Source organism: Dinoponera quadriceps, unplaced genomic scaffold (assembly GCF_001313825.1).
Source record: "Dinoponera quadriceps isolate SergipeBrazil2010 unplaced genomic scaffold, ASM131382v1 scaffold475, whole genome shotgun sequence".
Classification (NCBI taxonomy): Eukaryota; Metazoa; Arthropoda; class Insecta; order Hymenoptera; family Formicidae; genus Dinoponera; species Dinoponera quadriceps.
In genome coordinates, this window is record NW_014554738.1 from 985,386 (window position 1) to 993,857 (window position 8,472).

The 8,472-nt window shown below is 42.9% G+C and overlaps 1 non-coding gene across 1 annotated transcript; it reads left to right on the plus strand.

Moving 5' to 3' along the window:
* Positions 1-1,699: 1,699 nt before the first annotated feature.
* Positions 1,700-1,781, plus strand: Trnas-aga. The gene has a single exon. It is a non-coding gene; the product is annotated as a tRNA-Ser (tRNA).
* The last annotated feature ends 6,691 nt before the right edge of the window (positions 1,782-8,472 follow it).

An 8,472-nucleotide genomic window follows, 5' to 3' on the forward strand; every position in this document is an offset into this window, starting at 1 on the left:
GGATCTATTTATGAATCCGTCGATCGTTAATGTAATCAAACGTGTTCTGCGTGACTTTTAATAGAACACTTGAAATTGAATTCTTCTCGCTTTTTCTTCACCAACCGCCGATTCCTCGTCACCTCGACTTGCTCGCTTCAATGCGACTCCCGTTTTACGTGATAACACTGGTCAACAAATTTCGCACCGTAAATTGTGTCCCTCTTAAATTTTAAATTCTTTTATTTATGTTTACATATTGAAGCAGAAAGTGGCAACGAAGGAAATTATTTAGCCGTAGTTCAAGAAATATAGGCTAAATTTTAAATATTACGTTGTTCGGAAAGTTCAAATCTTCTATGCAAGTTCAGGACGCAATATTTTACTCAAAGAATAACTTTATTGAAGAAAATATATACCGGTTTGTTCAACGATCTTGGCCCATCTCTCAAGTAGCTGTATGATACTCTTGTTCCGAAGGTTTCTTACTGGCGAAGAATTGATCGAGATGAATTTTTAGGGTTTCTAAAGACCCGCATTTTTTGTCCTGAAGACAACTTTTCAAAGGGGCAAGATGCAGGCATATTCATGCACAGAGGACATCTCATTCAGGGTCTGCGAAGCCGTGAAGCTATGCTGGAAGAAATACAGTATCAGTTGACCAAAGCGAAAGTTCTCCATTTTTCCATCTGATTTCTGCCGAAATGGTTGTATTTAGAAAGACCTGCGAGGTTCCCTTGGCGGGCTCACAGATCCAGGAAGGTTTGTTGACAAACACAAAATCATCTGGAGCGTCCTCGCTCTCATTGATTACTACAGCAAAGCGGAGCATGCAAAATTTGAAATGAACTTTCCGAACAAGCTAATGCAGCACTTTAAAATATCGCTTCTTGGCTGAATATTGTCTACGTAAGTCCGTGTAAACATCATATAGACAATGCATAAATTATCCACGTAGACGTAATCTTAAAATCCACGGCACCACTTCGATTAATAATATGAGAGATATGAAGATAAAATAACAGAATCTAATTTTGCTATATCTCACTTTTTTTATATGTTAAAAAAACTACAATTTCACTTAAATGTTATATTATTATACGGTCTTTCAACATTCTCAGAATAAAGAATAAACCATTTTGTTACAACGAAAGAATAGAAATTATCTTCATCTTCCTATAGGAAATTAAGACACATGTCTCATTCATAAATCCTCTTACTGTCTTATACATACTATCTCAAAGTAAAAAATTTCTTTAAAAAATAATGATTTGGGAGACATTTACTTCCCTCTACATCACGAGAACCTCAAATATCAAATTCCTCTTTAATTGTTGTTTATTATATGATGGAAATTAAAGCTAAGTTTTGTCTTCAATTGTTACCATTTTGTGATCAACAACATAAAATTAACTAGAATCGACGATGTAAGTCTGAGACACAATTTTTGCGTCGGCTAAGTCGAATTTTCCGCATTCTTTTTTGACTTCTCATTTCATCTATTTACTTCGGTACGAACTTTTATCTATAATTACGCCTGATTTCACGAATGAAGGGCGAAACGCGTGAGAATTACTTACGAAACGTGATTTAAATTGATGCGGGCGTTAAAATCGACGTGTGCGCGAACGTCAAACGAGATATCGATTGGAGACAGCGACTCGAAAAATACACATGCGAACTACAGTGAACTGGCGGCAGGTGAAAGTACAAAACCGTAGCAGTCGTGGCCGAGTGGTTAAGGCGTCTGACTAGAAATCAGATTCCCTCTGGGAGCGTAGGTTCGAGTCCTACCGACTGCGGAAGTTCAGTGGTAATTTTTTTCTTTTTCCACGTCAGAATGAATACGTCTCTTCTTCGTTATTTATTCGTTATTTAGACGGGAATGGCTATCAAAATGCTATTACGCTCGTAATCTCGATATCGTCCGCCTGTCACAAGTACGAAATTGGCTGTTACGTCAATGCGCGTTATTCTTACCGCCATATCACCGCAGCATTATCTGCGTCTCGATTCAGATAATTTGAAGCCAAATCCGATAAGCCGGATAACAGATACAAGAAATGACAACGATACACGGTGAACGACTGATCAATCACGATTCGGGCGGGAAATAATAATAAATTATAAAGGAATGATACGCGCGTAATTTGTCTCGAATGACTCGCCAGGATCGGAAAGCCGGGGCGAATTTACGGAAAAACCTCGCGATCGTAGATAAAGTTAATGTACACAGGAAAGGCGTTATCGTCGATAATGTGAGTCGGTGCTTCATGCTGTTTAGACACACCGATGAGGTATACACCTACGAACCTTGTGTTCACTCTTTCCGCTCCGACAGGCGACAGGTATCTAATCGTACGTGCGCAAAAACAACCCTGATCAACAGAGATGAAGATTTCAAGGCGAATTGATTTTTTATGTATTTTTATAATACACTGAGAGAGAAAAAGTGCTACATTCACGTAATATTTACTTGATCTAAGTAATTCCAATACTTTATTCCAAGCAGTATATATCGTAAAGTTTTTAAAGTTTAAAAAAAAATGTAAGATTGAAAATAACATGTAAAGATATTGTATTAAATGTACAAGTAATGTAATTTTATAGTTTCTATTTTATTTTTGTGGTCATTTCCTGTATGTATCATAGGTACGTCAGTTTTGGAGCCTAATTTCTAAGTGTCGACCTTCAAACATCTGAAAAACGTTATTTGTTTATATAAGAAAGTGTGTAATAATTCTCATAAGAATAATAATTATCATATATTTTAGAAAAGAGAGTTTCTGGTTTGCATCCATATACATAAATTTTAATTTTATACCCTCAACAAGACTTTAAAGCCCAAAAACAAAATGGTACGTCAGTTTTTACGCTTTTCCTCTACTTAATTTAACAAAAACATTATTTGATTTAAGAAGCTTAAAAACAGGTAATTAAATTCAATTGATTTTAGCACCTTTTTTCTCGTGCATTTATGTATATATATTTACGCGTTTATAAATTTTTTAATATATTTCTATAGGCAAATTATATATATTTTTTCCGTCATCGGTATCGTCCAATCGAGCTTTCATTGGGAAGAAGCCCGTAGTGACCAATCGATCCGGGAGGTGTTGCGGTCGGTCGCACGTCAAGACGTGATCATCAGGATCCAGGAAGGCGACATGGACGACGGGATGAAACGTCTGCTCGAGACCGTCTGCGAGGCCGTGATAGGCATGTGGCCGACGCAGATAGCGGCCTCCGCGGGACTTCGATCCGCCTCCAGCCGCACCCTACTGATTTACCTTTACCCGTCGCTTGTCCTCGACTACGGGCAGCTGAACGTTGTGCTGCAGGAGGTCGGCTTAATGTCCCATCCGAAGCAGCTGCCGAGGTTGCTGCTGGTATGCCTGTCCGATTCAAGTGCGCGCACTTTGAGCGCGCTGCACCAGCTGAAATACCTGTGGCAGCTGCGGTTCTTCAACGCGGTCGTCCTGGAGGTGAGCCTTCCGCGGGAACTGACGGAGCCGGTGTTCGTGGCAGCGCATCTCTACGACGGCTTCGCTAAGCGCTACACGAGGCTGACTTCCTACGAGAACGGTGTCGACTGGTACCCGGACAAGTCGCGAAACATGCACGGCGGCAGACTGCGGGTAACGTTCAAGGCCGCCGCTCCGTACGGCACCTGGGAGCCAGAGGCCGATAGACTTGGTGGCCTGGCCGGGGCGTTCGCCGACGCGTTGTCGGTCGTCATGAACGCCACGGTGGTGCACACACGCAGCTCACGCGACAGCGACCTGGTATACGACGCTCTGGTGTTGGTGCACACCGACAGGTAGGCTCGCAAAACGTTCTCCCTCAGCAGGACATGTCCTACAATTATACCTTCAATCTTACGTTCTTCATCCTTAGAACAAGAACGATAAATAAACGTTCTACTTTGACAGTTTTGAAATTTAACCTTCAGCTTCCGAGCTAGTTCCAAGCTCAGTCCAAATCCTGGGAGCGTATAGTCGTTGACAGTCACTGAAGTTTGAATTTCTCTTTCCCTGTCTTTTCCTTAGTCGACATTTTCTACAAAAATCGTCCTTTCGCGACTTTGACGCTTGGTGATCCTGCCGACAGGTACGGCACGAGCTATGAGCACACCGTCGGCGTCGACAACGAGCGAATATGCCTGTTGTTGCCGACGTTACAGTGGTTGGCGATCCTCATGGACCTCACGGAGGTCATAATGTCAGTCGTGATGGGTTTCGTGATAGTGACGATAGTGTGGAGCGCGTCGACGACCCTGGCGATAGGCGAGCGACTACGCCACCCCATGAACATCATCAGCCAGATCCTTTGCATCCCGCCGAGCAGCGGTGCCCACACCACCATAGAGAAGTTCATGTACGTGGCGGTCATGCTGGCGACGGCGGAGTACGCGAACGTCTTCCACGCGGAACTGTTCCGCTTCAAGGTACAGCACACGGATCACGTGCGCGTGTCGAATTTCAAGGATCTCTGCGAGACCGGCCTGAAGATACTGGTCTCGCCGATGGTGTACCAGACGATTCCGACGATCGGGACGCTGGAGAACCTGCCGTCCGCGTTCCTCGAGAGATTCCAGCCATCTGTGGACCTCGAGGACGATCGGAGGACGTTCAGCACCACCGAGGCGTATTTCATATCGGAGACGAACGGCAAAATGGCGGAGCTCACGAGCGTGAACAGTGAAGGCAGGCGGCTCTTCAAACTCTACGATCTGTGCGTGATGCATCTCTATCGCGTGCACACGTTGCCCGTGAGGTCGCCCTATAAGGATGAAATCGATAAAGTGTTGCTGCTGCTCACGGAGCACGGTATCGCGAAGAAGTACCTCGACGAGTTCTGGGAGCGGCTGGGAGCGGGAGAAGCGGGGAACAGGAGGGGCAAAGTCAGAGATTACTCGAAATTCATCGGGATCGTCACCGTTTTCACGGGCTGCTTATTGTCGTGCGTCGTCTTCGCCGGGGAATTGATAGTCGGTCTACTCACCATGCGCAAACACTCGTTTCGTGCTGATGTCGCATTCGAAGATCGTCCCGAGAGAATCGAAACGACGGGAGTCCGCGGCATCAGAGGATTCCACGGCGCGATGTTCGAGATACGCGATACGCGCGAGTTCTGAGCGCGAATGTTGCCTTCGGTCTTGTTTAGCGTTCCTAAATTCCCAGGAGAATCACTTCCGGAAAGGCTTAAAAAAATTCACCGCATCTTGCAGATGCACCGATGCGCAATGATAAATATCAATAATCGATTTCTCTCGCATTGTTATATAGAAAAGTATCAAAGTGGAGGTGTCACGTCCTGGAAGAGGATGTACGCAACAAATATCGCTTACTCGCGCACTCGCGAGTTCTAAACGTACTGGTAGGTATCAGTTCAGGTCAAGGTCCGGAGAGGCCCATTTACTCCGATCACAGAACGTATGTTAGGTGGTCCTTTATTTAGGTCAAAGAACTTAATCTCTTTACCTGGGATAGGATCATATGAGAGTGAGTGGCTAGAGAGTAAGGGTTTTATAGGGAAGATTTGGGGGGTGACTGATGACGATCACCAATGAGGCGAGTTTTCGCGCAAAACGGGAAACGGATGTGGAAGATTAGAAAACAAATAAGATCACGGATGCGTTGAGAAACCCATGACGCATTTGGGTAGCGTATAATAATTACTTCCTCTTTATGATAGCGCTTATCCAAATCCGTCTATTTCCTGATCATAAAAAGAAATTTGTTGCTCCCACGGCATCCAGGATGCAATGAAACTATGCGCCTTACGTAAAGGCGGATGAGATGACAGATACATTGGGAAACCCACGGCGAGTCATACGGCGAGTCATCGTAATCCTATCCCTTTTACGATAACGCTTCTCCGACGTCCGTCTGCCTCCCAATTATATATAAAAAAAAGACATCCGTACCTCCCGAGGTACCCAGGACGTAACAGAGGTATCGAAAAATGAATACCTTGTGCGATACTTGGCCGGCCGTAAAAAGTAACGTGGGTCACTGGTTGGCCCATCTTACTTTAGAAAAATAAAAGATCGAGGAAAGAGGAAGAATGATCGCAAAGAACGATCGACGAGATCGAGGAGGTGATTCTCGATCGCTTACGGAATATTATTCAACGGCAGAAAACGGTACGTGTGACCCAAGTGTGTGACGCAAATGTGTGTCAAACGAAAGCCGACGTCACATCGTGACCTGCCTCGTTTGGCCAATAACGATCCCCCCCTTCACCCGGGACGATGTGCACTCTGCAATTCGTAAATTCGCAATTTGCAGATTGTTCGCGCAGTACTATTGGCCGGTTCGAGCGATATGGTCCGATGTGCGTCGCGCACTCCCTCATAAATCGCTCATTGTCCCTCGAGGCGTTATCACGATTGAATAATATTGCACTTTGCGTTTCGCTTAAGAACTTCAATCGGGATACAAAAATATGCCCGGGTCTCGGTGTTGGCATGATGCCGGCGATATCGCGCGCGATAAACGTGCGGATTGTTTTCATCTCCTTTATTACAAAAAAACATCAATATTGCTTACGCGTGATTACGAATTTATTTTTATCGCCACAATCAACGACGAATGACCCTGATGGTGATGCGAGAGAGAGAGAGAGAGAGAGAGAGAGAGAGAGAGAGGCGAAAATTGCCGATGAAACGGTAAATTGCACAATAAGTATCCGCGACTGATAACGACGCAATAATCCGTCACTCGATTCGCGAGGGAAATGAAGATGCGAGAGAATGCAATAATGATTGCGAAATCTCGACGTGAATGCGATCGTGCTTGACCGAGGAGTCGCGTTGATTATCGCCGAATATTGTGCAAATTGAGTAAATTATTAAATTATTAAATTATTTCAAATTTTGTCCACCATATCGTCGAGTTTGCCGTGTGTATTTCAGTTACTTCATCTTCTTCGTCTCGCTATTGTCTTACTCTACCTCTAGTTTAATCTGGTTCTTTCCGGATTGATTTGTACGGTTCTCAATTGTACACAGTCGCACCAAGGTTTAATGTTGTTGCTTCATTGTATCATAATGAGAAAGCTAGTTGGATGAGAGTAACTACATTTGCTTCTCCAAATTATTATTTTTTATTACACTGATCAACAAATATATAATAATATATCAAAAATTGTATTTTTTCTGGATTTTAATTTTTTCTACCTATGTTTATGCGTTGAGAAGAAAACGATAATAAAGAGACCTATAGCTCAAGAAATATAGACTATATTTTAATGTTTTCAAATTAATAGTATAAGAGAAAGACAGGAACATAAAACAATAGAAAATATTTTTACTATAATTTCCTATTTTTATGTTCCGTACTATAACAAAAATTAAAATTTCCTCTAAATGTTCATATTGTTAGGCGTCTTCTAACGGTTTTGAAATAAAGAATGTTACAACGAAAGAACTAAAATAGTCTCTATTTTCCCATAGAAAATCGAAACACATGTCATTCATAAACTCTTACAGGATCACCATACACGCCACTCATATCTCACTACTGAAACTAACCATTTTCATTTTAACACTTAAAAACAGTAAAATATTTTTATAACAGTTCTCTCACACACAGCTTATTAAATTCTCATTTTATAGCATTACTGAACTCGTGCTTGACTAATTACAGCCTTATTCTCTTTAATTTTGTAATTCTGTCTTTTTTTTATTGATTTAATAAATTGTCACGTATTGTTGCGGAGTTATCTCGGCCGTTGTACAATTCGTGATAATTTATTTAATCAAATAAGCTGTTGTACAGCTTACACAAGCGAAAGCCGTTCACCATAAGCGGGCATATCGCTGAAAACGCATTGACCGTGATCGCGATATCGACATAATTGGCCCGCTTATTAACAAGAGAGAGAGAGAGAGAGAGGGGGGGGGGGCGTTCACTTGAAATTCGGCAAATGACGCTTGTTGACTTTGCGCCTGCGATGGGAGATTTGTAATCGGGCGAACGTGACTTACACGTGATTATATTTGCTAACGGCGATATCGCGTCAACTATTAGCGCGGGTATCACAAGTCATTCGATCCGGTCGATAGCGCGTATCACGTGTCGCCTACCGCCGTCGTCCACGTGCTGCGCGCACGTTTCGAAGGCCTTTCCTATAGCTGCTGATATTTACCCGTCGGCTTCATTGAGCATTAACCAAACCCCGTTTATAAATCATCTATAAATATGCTAATCGAACGAGCAACTGTTTTCTTTGTTTTTTTTACGGAATTGGCTGAGAACCGAGAATCTCGTGGGAAACATCTCGCGGAAGATCTTTCGAGATTCTCTGATTGGAGGGGCAACGCGTAATGTCGTAGAGAAGACTACCGCGATGAATAAAAACAACTTTGTACGCGGGAAAAAGAACTCAGTTGCTGCAACCGAATAGGGACCAGATGAAAACTCGGTGACGAGAAATGAAACTCGGTGACAAGAAATGCTGGCTTTCTCTATTAAAGAATATATTAGT